The 21,535-nt window shown below is 40.6% G+C and overlaps 1 long non-coding RNA gene across 6 annotated transcripts in view; it reads right to left on the reverse strand.

Annotated features, from left to right (window-relative positions):
- Positions 1 to 21,535, reverse strand: part of LOC103279415 (uncharacterized) — a 162,380-nt gene that overhangs the window by 55,722 nt on the left and 85,123 nt on the right. For all 6 annotated transcript variants that reach the window (XR_010003046.1, XR_010003048.1, XR_010003045.1 and 3 more), the window contains exon 2: positions 13,801 to 13,878. This is a non-coding gene — a long non-coding RNA (uncharacterized LOC103279415). The remainder of the gene's footprint in view (positions 1 to 13,800; positions 13,879 to 21,535) is intronic.

Consider the following 21,535-nt stretch of genomic DNA (forward strand, 5'->3'; position numbering starts at 1 on the left):
ATCCTAACATCCGGTAAATTGGCTGGGATTTCTGGGAGTTGTAGGCCAAAAACATCTGGGGACCCCAGGTTGAAAACCACTGGTTTGGGGCTTTATAGGCTAAAGCCAGCACTTTGAATTGTGCTCGGTAGTAGACTGGCAGCCAGCGTAGCTGACGCAACGGGGGGTTGTATACTCCCTGTACGCCATTTGATCTTATGTTCCTAAAAGCCTCAGTATCTCTGTTGATAAAAGTTTGGATAGTTTGTCACTTTTAAAAAGAGAGAAAATATATTCATTTGTTATAGATTGCTGAGGAACCCCGGTGGTGAAGTGTGTTAAAGCACTGAGCTGCTGAACTTGCAGACCGAAAGGTCCCAGGTTCAAACCCCGGGAGCGGCCGCTGTTAGCTCCAGCTTCTGCCAACCTAGCAGTTCGAAAACATGCCAATGTGAGTAGATCAATAGGTACCGCTCCGGCGGGAAGGTAACGGCGCTCCATGCAGTCATGCCGGCCACATGATCTTGGAGGTGTCTACGGACAACGCCGGCTCTTCGGCTTAGAAATGGAGATGAGCACCAACCCCCAGAGTCAGACATGACTGGACTTAACGTCAGGGGAAAACCTTTACCTTTACTACTATAGGTTGCTGAATCAACAAAACAAATTTACAATAGTAGCAAAATGCTGGAACAGAATCCATTAAGTGGAGTCTTTAGCACCAGCCCAACATAATGAAAGCTGGAAATTTAATCCCGTCATTTCCCATGACTACAAAAAACAAAACGAAAAGGTAAGGCCTGTCAAAACTTGCTGAGTAAGAAAAGCAGAAGGGAAGAAACCAAATGCTCAACCACATGGAGAGAAAAAAAGGCACTGTGAATCTAAGGCAAAACTCATTACAAAATACCCTGAGGGCTAACACTCTCCAGTTATAATATACTTTAACTCTCGCTCTCTAATTATCTGCAGCCTCCCCACCCCCAGCCCAGGTTGGGATAGGGAACTCTTCAGAGCCGTTTTAAAGACATTCATGGCTGTATGTAATGCAGTCCATTTGTGTTCTGCACGACTGGCAGATGAAACAGTTCACAAAAGCTTAGAGCAGACGGATCTTCATCTACACAATATCTGTTTCTGTACTGTATGCATGAAATATCATCACCCCAAATCAGACTTTTGATTAGGATTGTAAATTCTCATTTGTTTTGTTCTCGTTGGAGCAGATGAAATACCGTGTGCTTGTTTACGAAACAACACAATACTGTACTTCCTCTTCCTTTCAGGAAGAGTCCTCACATTTGTAAGAATGGCTTCTGTGTGCAATTTGTCAAGTAGGAAAAATGTGCAAAATCACAATAACAACAGTCTTTTCTACTCTCAATTTCAAATATTAATAATTGTCAAGCCTCAACAATGTAACTTCTCCAAATTTGGTCTAGTTTATTATTTTGTGAGGGTAACTGGAAGAAGTTGTCCATTTCTAGCTAATTTCATTCATTCATTAAATTTTTAAGGACTTAAATTATCATGTTTCTATTTACAATGTAATGTATTGATGGTAATTGACATAATGAACTAATTCCATAAATAGCTTAATATGGATGCATTATTTTTATTTGGTGATCTCATCTCCCAGCACTTCCTAAATTAACATTTTTCAAAGGCACTGCATCAGGCCCATATTTGCTGAAAAATCACTTACTATACTTAGCATTTTCATCCATTCGCATGGGTAACAAGATATTAGGAAACCTTTTTGGCAGCATTAGGAACTGTGGGTTCCCAGATGTTTTGGCCTTCAACTCCCAGAAATCCCAAAGCTGCTAAACTGGCTAGGATTTCTGGGAGTTGTAGGCCAAAAAATCTGTGGATTGAGAACCACTGCCATAGACAAATACTGAAGGTTTTGAGACAAAAGCTGAGATTATTCTAACCAGATGTATGTGATTATTACGCTGTAGCTCCAGATATCAGCAAGGATCTGTTCATTGGCATGACAGAGGGATCAAAGTTTACCAAATAAAACATTGTTGGGGTTGTTGTATGTTTTCCAGGCTGTATGGCCATGTTCCAGAAGTATTCTCTTTTGACGTTTTGCCCACATCTATGGCAGGCATCCTCAGAGGTTGTGAAGTTGTGAGGTACCTATGGTATACCTCACTACCTCTGGGGATGCCTGCCATAGATGTGGGCAAAACGTCAAAAGAGAATACTTCTGGAACATGGCCATACAGCCCGGAAAACATACAACAACCCTGTGATCCCAGCCATGGAAGCCTTCGACAACACATAAAACATTGTTATTTATTAAAAATTGCACCTCTTACAGTAAGTAATATGTTTACAGCAGGGATGGGAATTGAGAGTCTCTCCAGTTATTGTTGGATTGCAACTCAATTCAAAGTGTTGGCTTTAGCCTATAAAGCCCTAAACGGTTCTGGCCCACCTTACCAGTCTGAATGTATATCCCTCTATGAACCACCTCGGAGATTAAGATCATCCGGGGAGGCCCTGTTCTCAGTCCCTCCTGCTTTACAGACACGACTGACGGGAACGAGAGACAGGACCTTCTCAGTGGTGGCTTCTCAACTGCAGAATTCCCTCCCCAATGAAATTAGATCAGCACCCTCCCTTCTGGCCTTCAGAAGAAAAGTAAAAACTTGGCTATGTGACCAGGCCTTCGGGCAATAAGCAATAAAAGAAATAATCAGAGATTACATGCAATAAAGATTGATATTGGAATGGCCCTGAACTTTGATTTTTGGATTATGTTATTTTAATGTTTAAATTAATATGTTTTTAACTCTATGTTTTAATGTTAATGTTATTGCATTTTTATGATTCAATCGATAGTTGTATTTTATCATTGTTGCGTTGACACTGAATTTTGCCATAATATGTTATTAATATTAACATCTGGACTTACTTAGGTAATTCCTCATTGTCTGAGTATGATGGCATTCCAAGTTCTTGGAAAATGCCTATGCGTGCATTTTTTTAATGTGTGGAGGTCGGTGCACAGCCGATCCACACACAGTCTTCACAGAATGAGGGTCCCAACCAGTGGCATGGTTAACACGACGACGGTGGCTTCTCAATCTGTTGTAGCCTTCTTCTGGTAAAATGGGATCTCTCTTCTTTCATTTTGGAAGTCTTATGGATGCTAATATTGAAAAGGCCATGATTTCATTAGGTGTATTCTTTATAGCAAAAAAAATCTTGACTTCACTTTTTCAAAAAAATATTTTGGAGTCCTTCTCTCTCTGTGTGTATTTGGGTAAGTGAGGAGGCTTTGCCCAGTACTGCCCAAAGCTGATCATTTCATTTATGATTTGAAACAAAAAATTGACTGGCAGCACCTTAAATTTGTTTCACAGTAAAGTTAAAGCAAAACAGACCAAAAATAGCAATTTTCCACACACACACATACAACTCAAAGTTTGCTTGTATCTAGCCTGAAAGGGTTCACAATATTAACCTCAATATTAATATCAAGTTTGGATCAAATCATTTCATAAATTAACAAAATATTATGGATACTTCAAGCATTTGTTTGAGAATTACATAATGAAAATGTACTATTGTTACTCTTAGATTTGGTTTCATTAGATAGCAGTCCAAATCTGATAACTCTGGATCAAGCATGTAGATTGGCATAGTGTAACAGAAAGACAGACACACAGAAACTTCAAATTAGAGAGTGGGTGGGGCGGGGTGGGGTGTGCAAAGGAATGGAATTGAGTCACAGTTGCCTTAAGCACCATTGATTTCAATCTGGATGTAATCATAAGTAATTTCTGATGGATTACATTTTATATATGGAAACGTGGCAGCTGCTCAATAATCTTATCAAAGTTACGGCAAACCTGTTACAGACTGGGTGTTCAAAAATGGTGGTGGGGGGGGGGGGCAGATGGTAAAGGGCATTAAAATTGCAGCTGCTTGTTAACCACACTGATTTCTGGTCCAGCTAGAAATTGTAAATTGGTTCTATCTCCTCTTGACTCATTTCATGAATCTTGAACTAGTAATGCGAGAGCTGACCTCTTGCCCTGTAAATGACTCCCAGGGCAACCTCTACTGTGCTTCTTAGTCAATAGTGTTGTGAAAAACATATTAAGCTTGTTTTTCCTGTGAACTACAGTCAGTTAGTAGTCAGAAGACACCTATGTTGGACTGAACTTCAGCAGTAGATTTTCTTATCAAACTTTTTTTTGGAACTGGAGAGAAATGGGAATAAGACCTCATCAGACACTGTCTTCTCTCTGTTTCTCTGTGCTTCCGAAATTGAGTCCCACTCAAGCCATCACATGGTGCAAGACCTCTTCCAGTAATTGTCCATGAGACAGAGTCTGTTGCAGCGGCACAGGGAAACAGAAGGAAGACTGCGGAAAGAAGCTGAGTAGAAAAGGGGAAAAGAAATGGGATGGCTGCTATCCCGGAACATGGAAGGGCACGGGACTTGACAGTAGGGAATGAAAGAAGAATGGGTTGCTGTGAGTTTTCCGGGCTGTATGGCCATGTTCCAGAAGCATTCTCTCCTTAGGAGTGATTCCACCGACGAAAAACTTCGATTACACAATGAAAGAAGACTTTGTCAACATATCATGATAAGGTAAGGCTCTATTGAAATCGATAGGCAAAATTATTATTTTCACCAGAAATGGTGGTTGGCGAAGATTAAGAAAACAACCTTATGATCTAAGCTCTTGAGGTCGGAATTACCTCAGGAAACCGGTAAGGCTCTGTATATTCAACCATCTGTTTGGTGGCTGAGCTGGATTCCCACTTGAAACAACAAAAATAAACAACTAGGGCATTATAAAGAGGACTGGTAAGGGGAACATCCAGTTGGCGGCAGTGGTGAGCTCATGGTGGCTCTCACATCAATGAGGCAGTAAATCCACTTGAGTTTTAGTCAGACCTTTAAAGGAGCTTTCCGGTATCTCTTGGGGATAGCTCTCAGCACTTTGGACAGCTCTTTTAGCAAAGGTTCACAGACTCATAGAATCATAGAGTTCGAAGAGACCTTGTGGGCCATCCAGTCCAACCCCTGCCAAGAAGCAGAAAAATCGCATTCAAAGCACCCTCGACAGATGGTGGCGCTTTTGTACTCATAGGTAGAAAAGTTGTTAACTGTTGCTGGTTGAAAAAACAAACAAACAAAGAGACTGGAAAGAAAAATAATATTAATGCAAAGGTGCTCTGTGGTGATAATACTTCAGAAACTGTTGGATGCAAATGAATATCTTCCTAGACCCATTTCAATCCATGTTCAGGCCTAGGCATGAAATGGGTTCTTAGTCCCCATCATGGATGACTTGAAAAGAGAATGACAGAGAAATGGGATTCTGTTGGTTCTCCTGCTCTGGGAGGGTTTCAGCACCATCATCTCAATCACACATCTTCCACTGACTACTTATAGAACCAGGCTGGAACCTCTGGCCCTCCAGGAATGCCGCTGAGCTGCGATTCTCATCAGCCATAGCCACAAGAATAGTAGTGAAGGATGCTGGGAGCTGCAGTTCAACAAATCACAGGAGGGCTCAGGTTCCCTAGTTCTACAAGAGAAAATGAGCTTATTATTATATGCACAGACACAAACAGTAGCTGGAAAACAAACACAAAAAAAACCTCTCCTTTAAAAAAAAACACCAAAATATAACTGATCCTAACTTAAGAGCATTTTGAGTTAAGGGTTTGCTTTGACATACAAGCCACATTTTGAGTTAAGAACTAGCACCAGAGAGAGTGCTAGCACAAGAGTTCAGGTATTTCGGGCTTCAAGGGAGCAGCCTCTGTGCCTCATGCTCTTGATCACTTTGTAAGATTGCTGTCTGCTTTGCTCTTGTCCACTTTGAGGAACTTTGGTTTAGTTGATTTTGTGTGGTTTTTATTCCTGATACATTTGGCTTCATGAAGAGAGGGAGGGAGGGAGAGGCTGGAATGAGAACAGGGTGAAGAAAATGATACTTCTGGTCTCTTCACTTTGTGCTTTGTGTTTCCTTGCCACAACTTTGTGCTTCTACCATTTTAAAGTTGATTTTTTTCTTTTTTTATTGTTCCATGTGAATTTATCCATTATTTGTTATTTATAAAGTACATTTTCTTATTTAAAAACACATAACAAAAAAAATGGGGTGGAGTTTTGGGGGGCCAGAATGGATTAACTGGATTTCAATGCATTTCAATGGGAAAGTTTATTTTGAAATAAGAATGTTTTGATTAAGAGCTAAGTCACAGAATGAATTAAACTTAAGTCAAGGTATCACTGTATATATTGAATTCCAAAAGGGAAACATTTTGTGTAAGAGGCACCATTTTATTACACCATTGTATATAATGGAACTTAAACACTTACAAATTTTAGTATCCATGGGAGGTCCAGGAACCAATCCCCAATGGATACCAGGGGCCCACTGTATTTGGAATACTATATATTCAGTTCACACTCCCTTCACTGCCATACAAATTTCATTTTAAAATAAAACAATACTCTACTAAAACTGTAATATGATGGTGGGGAGATAGTAATTAAAACATCAAGATACCAAACATCTAGAGAGTATAATTCAATAATTTTACAGTACCTGACAAAACCACTCCAGAAAGTAAATTCACAGAAAGGCACTATTCCTCAGTTCCCAGTAGGAATAAACAGACCCTAATTCACTGAGAGACCCCCACAAACCACAATATTTTCATTATGAAATTCTCATACCGCTCCACAGGAACTGTTGAAGGTTCATCCGGCTAGGTGAATAATTAATGTTGACATCCATCAGAGACTGCTTGTGTCAGACTACTTTTTGCCTCTTTGTCATGTCTGGCACAAGCACTGTCCATTACTCTGTTTGGCCCTATCAATCAAACTGCCTCCACTCGCCAAGCCCAGGGGCATAGTAGGAAGTAAGGAAGTGGGATTTGCTTGGCTTTCCAGACAAAATAATCAATCTATGGTAAAAGGGAAAGGGAAGATTCTTCCTTCTCCTTCCTCTTTCCAAGTTGCATTGAGACCAATTACTACAGACAGAATGGGAAAGCTTACTCCCTCCGCTAATCATTGTGCATACATGAGAAAAATGGGGATGGTGGAGAGCCAGGCTGCTGTTGATTATCTGATTTGAAGAGTATCTCTGGAGTTGGAATATGTGAGTTGGTTGTAAGCTTTTGGAAATGTGGCTGTTTGCAGGAGAGTTCTGCCTAAAATGAACAGGAAACAAGTTGAGAGAGCTTGAGTGCTGGGCTATGATTCTGGAGATTAGAGTTTGAATCACTGCTCAGCAGAGCCGGCCCTAGGTATTTTTCAAGTGTAGGCGAACAGAATTTTGGCGCCCCCCCCCTCCCAAACCAATCACTGAAAAATAAAAGTGTTGGATAAGCGAACATTTTTGATAATAAGGAGGGATTAAGAAAAAGACTATTAAACATCAAATTACATTAAGATTTTACAAATTAAGCACTAAAATATCATGTTTTAGAACAAATCAACAGAAAAAGCAGTTCAATACCTTGTGGAGGCAGGCCGCAGGAGACAGGAGTTGCCTCGATGGTGCCCCCAACAAGATGGCACCACAGGCAACTGCCTAGTTGGCCTGGTGGTTGAACTGCCTCTGCTGCTCAGCCATAGAAACCCAGATTCTCTGTCTCCAGAGGAAAGAAATGCAAGTCCCTCTCTAAAGAAAATCCCATGATAGGGTCACCATTGGTCAGACACTACTGGAAGGCACATAACAAACAAAGCAAATTGTACAGGATGGTAATAAGGTTATGTTTCCATGTGAGCCCCTGGTGAGCTGCTGAACTTGCTAATAGGTTGGTAGTTTGAATCCAGGGAGTAGAATGAGCGCCTGCTGTTAGCCTTAGCTTCTGCCAACTTAGCAGTTCAAAAACATGCAAATGTGAATAGATCAATAAGTACCACTCCAGCAGAAAGGTAACGGCACTCCATGAAGTCATGCTGGCCACCTGACTTTGGAGGTGTCTATGGACCACACTGGCTCTTCAGCTTAGAAATGGAGATGAGCACCAACCCACAATGCTGGACACAACTAGACTTAATGTCAAGGGAAAACCTTTAGCTTTATCTATGTTTCCATATACACAAATAAATTGAAGCATATTAATAAGTCTCACTTTCTCTGCATCAGAAAATGAAATAAAGTTTTGATTCCTGAGCCAATTACTTGTATCAAATATATCATTGTGTCACTAAAGCAGGGAATTATCCTAAGGTCCAAGGAGAGCCTCTGAGAGTCTTTTGGATGCTGGGATATGCTTCTCAATGGGTGAAGAATTTTTTTATCTTTATCCCTGGTACTGTGTTGATTATACTATTGTTCTTGCTGTACCCCACAGACAATAGGACTGAAAATGGAATACTATGGAATACAAGGCCTTGGCTCTGCTCCATCCACATCCACATCCACCCCATTCTCCAGCAACTGAATATTAGCCATCTGCCCTAGCCACATTGACCATCTAATACAGTTCATAGCTAGCTTCAAACTGTAGCAGCTAGACAACAAACATCCACAAAACTAAGCAAAAGGAAGTTCTTAATGCACATCAGTTCTCTGTGGGTTGTGCAATTACCATCCGGCCCCAAACTGATTCCATGATTTCCTATGTAATCATCATATTGAAACTACTTTTTTCAATATGGTTTGAAACTGTTGAAACTGTGTTAAGTAGTCAGTGTATATGTGCCCATTATTAAAACATTTTGATGAACAGGGCAATCTGACACCCCAGATGTTCTGGCTAGCACTGGGTGGAGGTGTCCCATGGCTAGCAAACAGGACAAGTTGGCCCTGGAACCTCATTTACATCCACTGACAACTTCAAGAGCATAAATCTGTCACTGCCAATGTTCCTGCTCCGGATCGAGCTTGAAAGCAAGCGTTCTGTGGATAGGTTGAGCCCCAGGTGTGATTTTTTATTTATCAGATGAAGATCTCCTCAGTTACCCTAATGGTCCCAGAGATGGGCCTTTGGACCAACTATGCCAGGCTGGAGCTGGTATTAATCTCAGTCTCACTAGTTCCATTAGTAGTGGAGGAAGGTCCTCTACTGGCTGTTGACGAAAATAATTGCTCCTTTTCATTCCATCTCCTGAAGAAACCAGTGTATGGAGAAGAGAAGCACAGAGCCACATGCTATGTGTCCCTTGGTCCCAGAACTAACATTCTATGAAGGAAAGGTAATACTCAAGTCAACATCATCTAGACCAAAGTAGTTTCAATTTCTATGTATGGTTTTGAAAACTGGAAGAAGCCCTACAGGAATAAAATCAAGTCATATGAAAAGTGGAACTGGAGAACAATTCAACAGATATCATGGCCTGATTAAACAAAGAAATCAAGAAATCTTACAGCAAATGAGGCCTAAGCTGTCCCTGAGTCACAACTGGGCTTGTTGTAATTTTATCATATTATAAGACAATGTGACTCAATGGAAAATAAATTAATACTTGGTAAGGAAGGAACCTGAAAACATGGATGTTCAAACAGGCTTTTGACCTCGAGTAGGCTGAATGGGCTTATATGAAGTTGGCACTTTGTGAATTGATGGCAGCTAGTTTTATCTACTGTTGATTTTAAAATAGTATTATTTTGATTTTATGCTGTATGCGCTGAAAGGGGTTGTTGTTATAATTTTATGTGACTTGTTTTATACGTATGTACCGTTTCTACCTGCTGTATGTTATACGTGCACCCTGGAGTGCCTTTGTAAACTGCCCCAAGTCCCTTCGGGAAGATGATGGCAGGATATAAATAAAGTTTTATTAATAATAATAATTAATTAATTAATTAAGGAGGAAAAGAAGGAGACAACACTAAAGGTGGATTAACTCAATAAAAAAGCTATGGCAGGGCAGTGGATTACCAGGGATCTTAGAGGTTTCTCTATCATAGTGTCACAAGAGCCTCCAGTGGCCAAGGGGATAAAAGCCTCGTGACTTGAAGGTTGGGTTGCTGACCTGAAAGCTGCCAGGTTCGAATCCCACCCGGGGAGAGTGCGGATGAGCTCCCTCTATCAGCTCCAGCTCCATGCGGGGACATGAGAGAAGCCTCCCACAAGGATGGTAAAACATCAAAAACATCTGGGCGTCCCCCTGGGCAACGTCCTTGCAGACGGCCAATTCTCTCACTCCAGAAGCAACTCCGGTTGCTCCTGACACACACACACACAAAAAAACATGTTGAAGTTGACTTGATGGCAAACAACAACAACAACAAAATGTTCTCAAAGGGCAAATCTGAGAAATAAGCCAAATCCTTCTAGGAAGACCAAAAATCTGCACAATTTCTTTAAACACAATTCCAGGAATCTAGAGGAATTTACACTCATTCCAACTATTCATATAACGTAACAACAACCCCTTCTTTGAGTTGATGATGTGCATTTTGATCAAAGCAGAGCAGAAGGGGCAGTGGTTGCTGGAAAAAGCAGTGATCTATGGAATGTGTTTTTAACCATTCCCATTGCCAGGGTATGGCAAGTGCTCAAACCTTGGACAAAGTACAAGAATACAAAGGTTTCCAAAGTTTTGAGCTGTCCCATTCCCAAACTCCAACACATCTGGAATCACTGCCTTAAAGCTGGAGGTGATCTCACATTTCTTCACTGGGCAGAGAAACAAATGCACAAATCATCAAATGATTTTGATTGGGGTGAAGAACAAGATATCCCCTCAAAGATATAATTCTCTACTTTTCTTGGGTAGAGTCCCCAAAGGCTGGGAATCGCAGAAGAAATTTCTTGACATATAGGCACCACACTCAATATTGTACACAGATATTGCAATAGGAATGTTCCAATGAACAAATACAAGAGAAATGCTATCTTTGAACAACAGTAAAACTATTTTGAGATGTTATACATCACCTCTATATCTCAAATCAGTCCTCCCTAAGCCAGTGTCCTCCAGATATATTAGAATTACAGAATCCTGTAGTCCAACACATCTGGATGAGACAGAAGTTGGGGTGGCTGTTACAAAAAAGTTAAAACCAGGACTCCTAAGTCTATATATGGTTCTCAAGTAAGGGAAAAGATTTTGATGTATATTCGTGTATGTTTCAACAAAAATTGACAGGAAAAAACCTGAGTCAACTTATCCATGGGCCAATGTAAGGAACCATCTCTGAAAAGAGTGGTGAGAGTTGGACATTTGGGATAATCTTAAAGAATCACCAAGCCCTCTAATCTTGACTGTAGCATCCTTTCTGGCCTTTTTGAACGCCTGGGTGGGAAAATGGTGGTGGTAGCCAGGGGCATTTAAGTCCTCTGATGTAGCACTGGCATTTTCTCCTCTCTACGGAATGACACTTGATTTATCCATGGGTCATATCAAAGCCCATATTCTTATATGGTAGATAAAATCTTTCAATAAAAATTGAGCTGTGAAAGAAAACATCATTCTTTACATAAGTAACTATAGCTGCGATGGCATATAATTAAAAAGGCATTACGTACAAAACTTTTATTGGCCGATTGAATTAAAACACATGTTTAAAATTGCTGATTACCTTGAACATAGGATATATAAATAAATCCAAAATAGTCTGGGAAGGAAAAAGGCAAGGCCAATATTTAGAATATTAAGTGCTCTTAAATTAGTGTAAATGAAGCATCATGTGCACAGTGAAAAATAGAATGACTTGGCAAAAAATATATATATGGCCCTAAAAAGCATGTGACAAGTTGGATGAGATCTTGCTTAAGAACTCCAGGTATCTGAATTGAAGCTAGCACTATTTAGAAGATTTCAAAGCTACTTGGTTTCATACTCTGGGGCAAAACTGAAAAAAGTATACGGAGGTTAAAAAAAAACCTCTTTATACAAATTCCTAATGCAGCACGAGACAGTATTGCTACCTTCACTTCATGATATTTGCTCACATTGCATTCTGAATATATAATTATGATTTCTCAAACCCATGCTTGGCATACCAATATGTAGTCAACTAGATTGATGGGCTCAACAAAACTGAGACAACTTGGCTTTCAGATCACCCTGAAATTTGGATTTTCTATATAACAACAAAAGCACACAGCTCATTTGGTTTTTGTTTTTCTTTAATTTTGAAGCACCATGTACTTGTTGACACTATATAAATAAACAATAACAGCAATAATTATTATAATCATCATCATATGTTTTTGAAGAAGTGTGCATCAATCAGCATAGTCCCTTTCCTTAAACCATGTTTTCCCACACGATCCTCTTCTCTCCCCATTTCCAAAAAAGAAACACCTGTCATTCATACAGCCCCACAAATGTTGCCAGGTATGTTTCAGAGAAGAAGGGGATGTGATCATCTTACATAAAATGCCATGGGTGTCTGCATTAAATAAACACTAATACTGTCCAAAGATGAAAAGTGAGCAAGAAAGTCAATATCTATTGGCATTTGTTCATGAACATTCCATAGAATCTATGGAATAGGTTAACTTTAAAATTGCCATGTCACCACGTAAGAAATGGAGGAAGAAAAGCTTTACATCTGTCTTGGAACACCAGCCCCATACTTCGTGCAAATTATTAACGTGGGTTTGTATTTTCAGCAAAAATACAATATACCACTTTATAGAAATTATGCAAACAGTACTCCTGGGAGCTTTAAATTGTGGCTTAGAAATACATTTTTCCCTTTTTCTAACTCTCACTTACTCACACACGGAAAGAGGGGAGATCTTTGCAGGAACATATGCAAAACTGACAGAGATCCATAATAAATGCATTGTTCACTTAATGACAATGCTTGCAGTTGGACAATCTTTTGGGAACCAATCTGTCAAATGATGGGGATATCAGGAAAAAAGAATCCAGAGGAGACAGGATAGGAAGAGACATTTTCCAGACTGGTAATATTCCTACAGACAGAGAACCACGTTTTATTGTAATTTTGGGGTTTATTGTAGAGTTAAAATAATCCCATTGATGTCAGGAATGTAGGCTGGATGGTGTGCATTGGGAAAAAAGTATGCATTGTGTGAATTCTAAATAATAAGTAGGAAGAAAATTGCATGCAATCCAGCAAGTCACATGTCTAACTTCCCTGTCAGACTGGCATCTTTTCAAATACAAGAAAAGTAAAATTATTTCCAAGTGGATTTGGTTGAAAATTAGTGTACATTTGGAGAGTGAGATCTAAATTGGAACATGGGCAAAAGTATCACTTAACAGTTGCATCTATGTTCTAAAGTCATAAATGATTGTGACACTAGTCAGCTGGGAGTCTGTGTTTTTTCTCGTCCAGGCTGAAAATTTAAAAAGATATTTGCTCTTCTTCATGGCTAAACTAAGCTAATTGTAGACATACAGAATACTCAAAGAGATGTACAAGAAACACTTATGCTTATGACAGTAACAAAATCATTGTCAGTAGCCCTGAGATCCTAACAGTGGTTTCTGCCAAGCTGCATTCTGGCCAGGCTGTTGGGTTGTCAAAATGCCAAGTGATACAACATTGACTCTGCTTTTTAAAAAAATATATGGCACAGTCTGAGATTTTTCAAAATTGCAGAGAGGGTTACCACTGAATCAATGCACACACATCCTGAGAGTTTGCAGCATTTGCTTCCTGAAATGCTTGGCTTAGAATGCCAACTATGAAGTGAACCAAAGAAAGTAACATGTATCAGAAAACCATGAGAGGTTTGTGGAACTGACGGACAGAAAGGCAAACAAGTATAGAAACATTATTGAATGACACCATGCTATATCTGTTGTCCATCTACCCCCTCTCCATGACAAAGCTTCCCTCAACCTGTCAACAGCCCTGATAGCACAACAGTGCTGCAACTTACCTGGTTTGATGATGCTGGGCGCTTCTGTGGTGGAATGCCAGTGACATCAGGAGGCGGAAATGCCCTTCTCTCTCCTCACTGAAAAAGAAAGATTTCTCTGGGTTGTTGTGTGTTTTCCGGGCTGTATGGCCATGTTCTAGAAGTATTCTCTCCTGACGTTTTGCCCACATCTATGGCAGGAACATTTACTCTATGTGGTTGACATGTTAAAAAGCTTTGAAAATGGATTCATGTATACATGGATGCCAATAATTTTAAAGATTAATATTCATTTAACACTGGATGTTTTTCTTCTGGGTCTGATAGGTGTACAGCTGGTACAGAGTCATGGAAGATTACTTGAGTATATGACTAAAGCAGCAAAACCATTGTATGCACAATAATAGAAGAATTTCATACTACCTACTATAGAGGTATGATTGGATGACATTGATTGATTTAGCAGAAATTGACTGTCTAATTTGATAAGAGAAAGGTAAGCAGAGACATTTCCTAAATGCTTGAAAGCCTTTATAAAAGTTTTGTAAAAGAAAGACAGAATAAAAATGACTTTGGAAATGTTGGGTTTTATTATTATACAGTACAGATTATTGCATTTTGGGTCTAGGATGCAAAAGAAAAGAGATAAATTAGGAACCATTCCTCAACCTGCCATGGTATCTCAAAATAAGATACAAGCTGAAAACTGCATATAATACACACTGAATGAGTCCATCTGTCTCACAGTCCTCAATGGCAATGACTAGCAGACAGGGAAATCATTATTTGCCTGAAAGAGAAAGAGAGAAACAGCAACCGTAGTGGCTAGTCTGTTTCCCTCTAAAAATATGGGGAACGGAAGGAGGCAGCTGATAATTATTTATGTCTGTATACAGGGCAGAGCAATCAAACATGTTATCCCTAAATAGCTGCTTGAATAAACAGGAATATTTTTGCCCGTCCTTCACGCCTTCTAGATCATCTGAATTGACTGACAGTCACTGCTCACAGTCAAACTCATGAATTCACTTCTGTTTCACACTGTCTCATCAGTGGTTTGTTGTACTTCCTTTTTTTACAGACCCACTACAGTTGGCTTTTGTGGACTTCATTACCCATGAATTTGGTGAAAATGTTCTCTTTAGGTATCTCCATTGCATGCTGCAAGTCGCTTCTGTATGCAATTGAGATACCTGGGGATCACAACCAGATACAGTGAAGACATCTGCCCTTGCACTTTGCTACTCTGTTGCTGAGTACGCATGCCCAGTGTAGAATACATCTCACTACGTTAAAACAGTGGATGTGGCTCTTAATGAGACATGCCACATTATCACAGGATGCTTATGCCCTACACTGCTGGAGAAATTATACTGTTTAGCAGGTATTGCATACCTGACATCCGCTGGAAAATAGCATTCTGTAATGAAAGGACCAAGGCATTGACATCTCCGGCCCATCCTCTGTTTGGATATCAGCCAGTAAGTCAACGCCTTAAATCAAGAAATAGCTTCCTAAGATCTACAGAAACGCTTGCAGGAACACCTCAGCAAGCGAGGGTCCAAAAGTGGCAGGCAAAAAACCCGGAATTTCAATCCATGGATGGTACCAGATGAGAAACTCCCTCCTGGGCACATAGAAGACTGCATGACTTGGAAGGCACTGAACAGACTGTGCTCTGGTACTACGAGGTACAGAGCCAACCTTAAGAAATGGGGCTACAAAGTGGAGTCCACAACATGCGAGTTTGGAGAAGAGCAAACCACAATCCACTTACTACAATGCAGTCTGAGCCGTGCCACATGCACAATGGAGGACCTTCTCACAACTACACCAGAGGCACTCCAAGTGGCCAGCTTCTGGTCAAAGGACATTTAGCATAAATCCAAGTTTACCTTTGTGTTTTTAAATACATTATAAATGTATTCTCAATTCGTTTCTGACACGATAAATAAAATAAATCTCCATTGCAACTCTTTGGTCTACTTTCTCTGGTCCCACTGGAAGACCAAAAGGTTCCCAGAGAGGACACCTCTGTAGGAATCTCTAGCTCCTCCTCCGGTGTGGAGGTATGGTCAGTTCTTATTCTGAAAAAACAGCTGCTAGCTGGGTGGGAACACAATAGCCATTATGTACATGGTTAAAACTACAAATAGCACTGGGCCTGTCGTTTTAGTGGTCCTATCATTACTTTGTTACTCGTTGTTCTTACTAAATTTCGGCTATGCTGTCAACCTTAACATAGACTAACTTCCTTTATTTTTATTTTATCTTTTTGGCACTGCTTTTTATAGCCAGGGTTTTTTGAGTTGCTTAGGATGAACTAATGAGCTGCTGATTCCTTTTACGCTACATTTATTGGATGTTAATGGATAGTTAACTGATTTTAATGAATTCCCTGTTTTACGGTAATGTTGCAAGTCATTCTGAGTGTCCTTCAGGCAGAGACAAATTTTTATCCTTCAGAAAAATTTTGATAAGGATCTTGAATAAGCACAGTAAAGGTAAGGGTTAGAGAAGAGGGTCCTTTTATGAATCATATAACTGGTTGAGGGACAAAAAGCAAAGACTGGGACTAAGCTAACTCAGTTCTGCCAATGGACAGGTTTAAGGAGTGGTGTTCTCAAGGATTTGTATTGAGACTGGTGTTTTTAAAAAAAGAAGAATAGAGCTATTCATAACTGATGCAAAACTGACATATATAAAGTAGCCAGTGCATGTGCCTGTACCACAATAGCTTAACAGGCAAAAATTTCAGAGAAGCATGGCTTCCTATGAATGATCTGCATGCTGAAACATGTGGTCCATTTACTTGTTTTTGGTTCAAGCCGCCGGTAGTGGAACTCAGAAGGAACCAAAAGAAAGTCTTATACACAATCAAGCATAAGTTCCTGATTTCATGTGCCTCTATAAACCAGTATCACAAGTCAATACCTGGTTTGTGAAATCCTGGCTAGTTTTGAAGCTGCAAACTCAGATGATATGCTATGTTTTGGATTCCTGCTTTATTTAAAGATTTCCTGTACTAAAAAGAAGCTAAGTGAGAATTTTCTTCACAATAATCTAGCTAATTCATAGTAAACCAAAATTATCTTCCATTCTGGCTGGTGAACCTAGAGCACTGGTCTAAATCCAGCCCCAACTAAAGCAAACCCGTTGAAACAATGAACACCTATAATGTACGGCTATATCCCCTCTGGGGTGAGAAAGGTGGGGTACAAATGAGGTAAATAAATAAATAAATAATAGGACTAAAACCAGTTTAGTCCTATTTACCCATCCTATGGCAATTTGACCTCACTTGAGGCACAGAGCCCGATAGATCCCATCACACATTGTTGATCTGCTTCCGTTGGAGCTCCATGCCCTAAGTGAGGTCAAACGGTTGCAAGAGGCCATGCAGGCTATGCAGGGCACGGCGTGATAGGTTCCCCATGCCCCATGCTAGATTCACCACAATCCATGGCAAATCCCCCCACTATTACCCAGATTGGCGACCTCAGTGTGATGAGGTCCTAAGTGTGCATTGGTGTTATAAATTGGTCTAATTTGAATTTCCCCTTACTAATGCCATCAAAGTTTAAAACTAAAGTGTCATGACATATAGACACAAGTGGCTGCCTCAAATTCTGACTCTATCTTTTACAAGATGTCTGAGAGGGTTAGCCTTAGCTGTTTCAAGGATCTATGAAATAGAAATGAATCCTCACAGAAAGCAGCCTTTAGTATTTTATTATTCCTACATTATGTCTGTTCCCCAGTGCATCATTAGGATTCCAGCAGAGTACAGATGGTAGGTAGAAAGAAATACAAAAATAAACTTACGTTGTTTCAGTACACGGTGCCATTGTTGTTATTCACCTTCAATAAGCATGTTTAGCTCTTTAGTTTCTTGTCCCCAGGTTTGATTTCTAAAATCTTCTCACTCTTACTTCTTCTAGACACCAGAACACGTTTGTAAAACACACACACACACACACACACACACACACAAATAATAGGGAACTTTCTGGGAATCTTGAGGTGGTTTTACAGCCAATGTTTGTGCCCTATTTCTCTCAGGTAACCCAGATGAAATGATTAGACATTAATCTGCATTCTTAATAATTTCCTCTAGGAAATCCTAGGCCACCAACTCATCAAGGTGGGGAGGTGATTCTAGCTTTTCTAATGTGAACTTGGAGCTCTGATATTTTCTTTGTAGTTGTATGCCTTCAAATATTTTCCACTCACGGCAACATCAAGGCAAAGCTATTGTGGAGTTTTCCTGTCAAGTTTTGTTTTTGGGAAGTTGTCTAGCCACCTCTTCACATGGACATTTTTGCCCCGTTTTGCCACATTTATACGCAGCAAATACTGGGCCTGCCGTGAGCCATCACACAACACATGGCAGGCAACACCCACATTCCTCCCAAAGTGAAGGGGAAGCGCCGAAAAGAGGGACCTGCACTTTCCTCCTTTTTTGCCGTGTAATGGCAGAAAGGACGACAGGGCAATGAACACTGCTGCTCTTTCTGCCTTCTGATGGGGGAAGAAAATGGTACCAAAGCACCCTCTCCTGCCCCATTTGTGTGATGAGGGGAGGGTGTTCAGAGCGCCACGAGCAACCCCGCTCACCTTCCCTTTCACCGGTGATTACCAGCGCAACTGCACAGCCTGGAAAGGCCATGTGAAGAGGTCCTTAGCCTTCCCCTGAGGTTGAGAGAGTATGATTTGCCCAAAGTCGCTCAGTGGCTTTCCATGACTGAGTGGGAATTCAAACCCTGATCTCTAAAGTCGTAGTCCAAAGCTCTAACACTAGACCACACTGGCTCTCCCTAGGAGCTTCTACTAGACTACAGTCAGTCCAAGAGTAATGAACAAGATAGATCCTCTCACCTCAGCAGGAGTCTACCGTATATCATACAGCTGTGGACAAGTCTACATTGCGACTACCAAACACAGCAATGCCCAAACACAAACCAAGGAGCATAAAAGGCGTTGCAGACTAACTCAACCAGAGAAGTCAGCCATGGCAGAGCACCTGATGAACCAACCTGGACACAGCATATTATCTGAGAACACAGAAATGCTGCATCACTCTCACAACCGCCATGTCAGACTACACAGAGAAGCCATTGAAATCCACAAACGTGTGCTTAATTTTAAACAGAAAGGAGGATACCATGAAAATGAACAAAATCTGACTATCAGTATTAAAAAAAACTCTAAAATCAGGACAGTAAATAAAGAACAACCCTCAGAATACAGGGGAATTCCAGACAGGAAACAATCAAGGCCAGCTAACAATCCTAATAAAGGATTCCCCCAGGCAGGAAGAAGCCAGTCTTTGAAGCTGAAAGGCTAGGTAAAGGTAAAAGTAAAGGTTTCCCCTGACGTTAAGTCTAGCCATGTCTGACTCTGGGGGTTGGTGCTCATCTCCATTTCTAAGCCAAAGAGCCGGCGTTGTCCATAGACACCTCCAAGGTCATGTGGTCAGCATGACTGCATGGAGCACCGTTACCTTCCCGCCAGAGCGGTACCTATTGATCAAGCTGGCCAGTTGCAACATTCACACTTGCCTCCAACAGACAAGAGTTCTTTCTCCCACCCTGGACCTTCCACAGACATATAAACCCCATTTGCCTAGTTTCCAACAGACTGCACAACCTCTGAGGATGCCTACCATAGATGTGGGCGAAGTGTCAGGAGAGAATGCTTCTGGACCATGACCATACAGGCCAGAAAACTCACAGCAACCAAGATAGGTTCTGTAGGTCTGTAAGTCGGAACATGTAAAGGTAAAGGTAAAGTTTCCCCTGATGTTAAGTCCAGTCATGTCCGACTCTGGGGGTTGGTGCTCATCTCCATTTCTAAGCCGAAGAGCCGGCATTGCCCATAGACACCTCCAAGGTCATGTGGCCGGCATGACTGCATGGAGCGCTGTTACCTTCCTTCTGGAAGGGTACCTATTTATGTACTCACATTTGCATGTTTTTGAATTGCTAGGTTGGCAGAAGCTGGAGCTAACAGCGGGCGCTCACTCCGCTCCCCGGATTTGAACCTGCAACCTTTTGGTCTGCCAGTTCAGCAGCTCAGCACTTTAACACACTGTGCCACCAGGGGCTTGCCTGTTGTAAGTCAGAACAGGTATATATACAGTGCTCCCTCACTTATTGCTGGGGTTAGGTTCCGGGACCACTCGCAATACGTGAAAATCCGCGAAGTAGGGACGCTATATTTATTTTCATATTTATGCATTCTTTTAGTAGTTATACACTATTTTAAGTCTTAATCAACGAATCATGTGTTGATAAATCACCTCCTTCTCATACCGTTGCCGCTTGGGCTCCTTTTCTCTCCCTTTGGCTTCTCCTTCCTCCCTTACTTAGGCTGTAAATTGTAATTTTTTATTATTTATAATAGTATTTTAGAGTTTATTGAAAAACCGCAAAACAGCAAATCCGCGAAAAGTGAACAGCAAAGTAGTGAGGGAACACTGTGTGTGTGTGTGTGTGTGTGTGTGTGTGTGTGTGTGTGTGTATAGCTCTAATATATATATTAGAGCTTTGGATAGCATAGGGAAGGGTGAATACCCCTGTGGTGTTCGTTTGCCCCTGTTCGGAAGATTTGGCTTGTTGTGAAACAAGGATTGATAATAAAACTTCAGTGGAGACCCCTTTTCTTCATGCTAACTCTTTCAGGAGTGAATTTTCCTTCTGAGGGGTAGATTTCTCTTACTTCCTATTGTCTCCCCCCTGTTTGTAACTATGAGTCATTTGTAATTCTGATGTTTGTAGCTCAGGGATTGCTTCGTATTAAGTCTTTGCAAGAACCATCAGAAGCGGACTGTATGTGGTCACCTGGTGATTACCCTGCGGTGGCAGCTACAGAAATGCATAACGACTATGGGAAAGAGACTTACTCGGCATCCCTTCTACTACTGAACTCAATTGACTCACACCAAGAAAACACACCACTGCCTTTCTTTCCTCCATCCATGTTGGACAGCCTTTAGCCAGTGAGCTTGTGATGTTTCTCAAAGCATCTTTTATCTTTTCAGGCTCTCGGCCATGCCTGATGTTTCTATTCAGTTAGGCTCATAAGTAATTTTTGCTCCAGGAACAAAGTACTAAATCACTTCAGCACTAAAGTTCTAAAGGGATTGTAAAATAATACTTTTTTTAAAAAAGTGTAAAGAGACATTGTGAGGAAACCAGAGAGCCTTGGCAAGAACCAGAAAGGCAAATACGGGGATAGAAAAGAGGGGATTAGGCAAACTCATAAACTCCATGACAAATGTATTACACAAAAATGTCCATAAAAGATTTCAAAAATGTCACATTTAATAGGGGAGAGAGAGCTAAAAGGTCTGGTGGGGACAAAAGAAGTTGAAAGAGTAGACGATTTAGTCGTAAAAATCTTGTGATTAGTAAAATGCCATTGAATCTTGAAATCCCTACCCAGTCCAGGTAAGTATAGCAACAAAATTTGCCATGTCTCAGTACATTTGGCCATCCTAGGATTTATATGTTGGTGAGGCTCTAATTTCAGCTACACAACTCTATTGGCTGAGATATTTGGAGAGCTACAATCCAAAAACTCCACTGCTTGTCCCAACCAGAATCTATATATGTAAAAATGTAATGTTCGTTTTACTATGTAGTAAACAACAAAACCACTGAAACAAATTACAACAAATTTGGCCACAAAAGACATAGTCATCCAAAATATGTCTTTTAATTAAAAAAAAACCTAGAAAAATAGTCCAAATTAC

The sequence above is a fragment of the Anolis carolinensis genome, chromosome 2 (genome assembly GCF_035594765.1).
Source record: "Anolis carolinensis isolate JA03-04 chromosome 2, rAnoCar3.1.pri, whole genome shotgun sequence".
NCBI classification, from domain to species: Eukaryota; Metazoa; Chordata; class Lepidosauria; order Squamata; family Dactyloidae; genus Anolis; species Anolis carolinensis.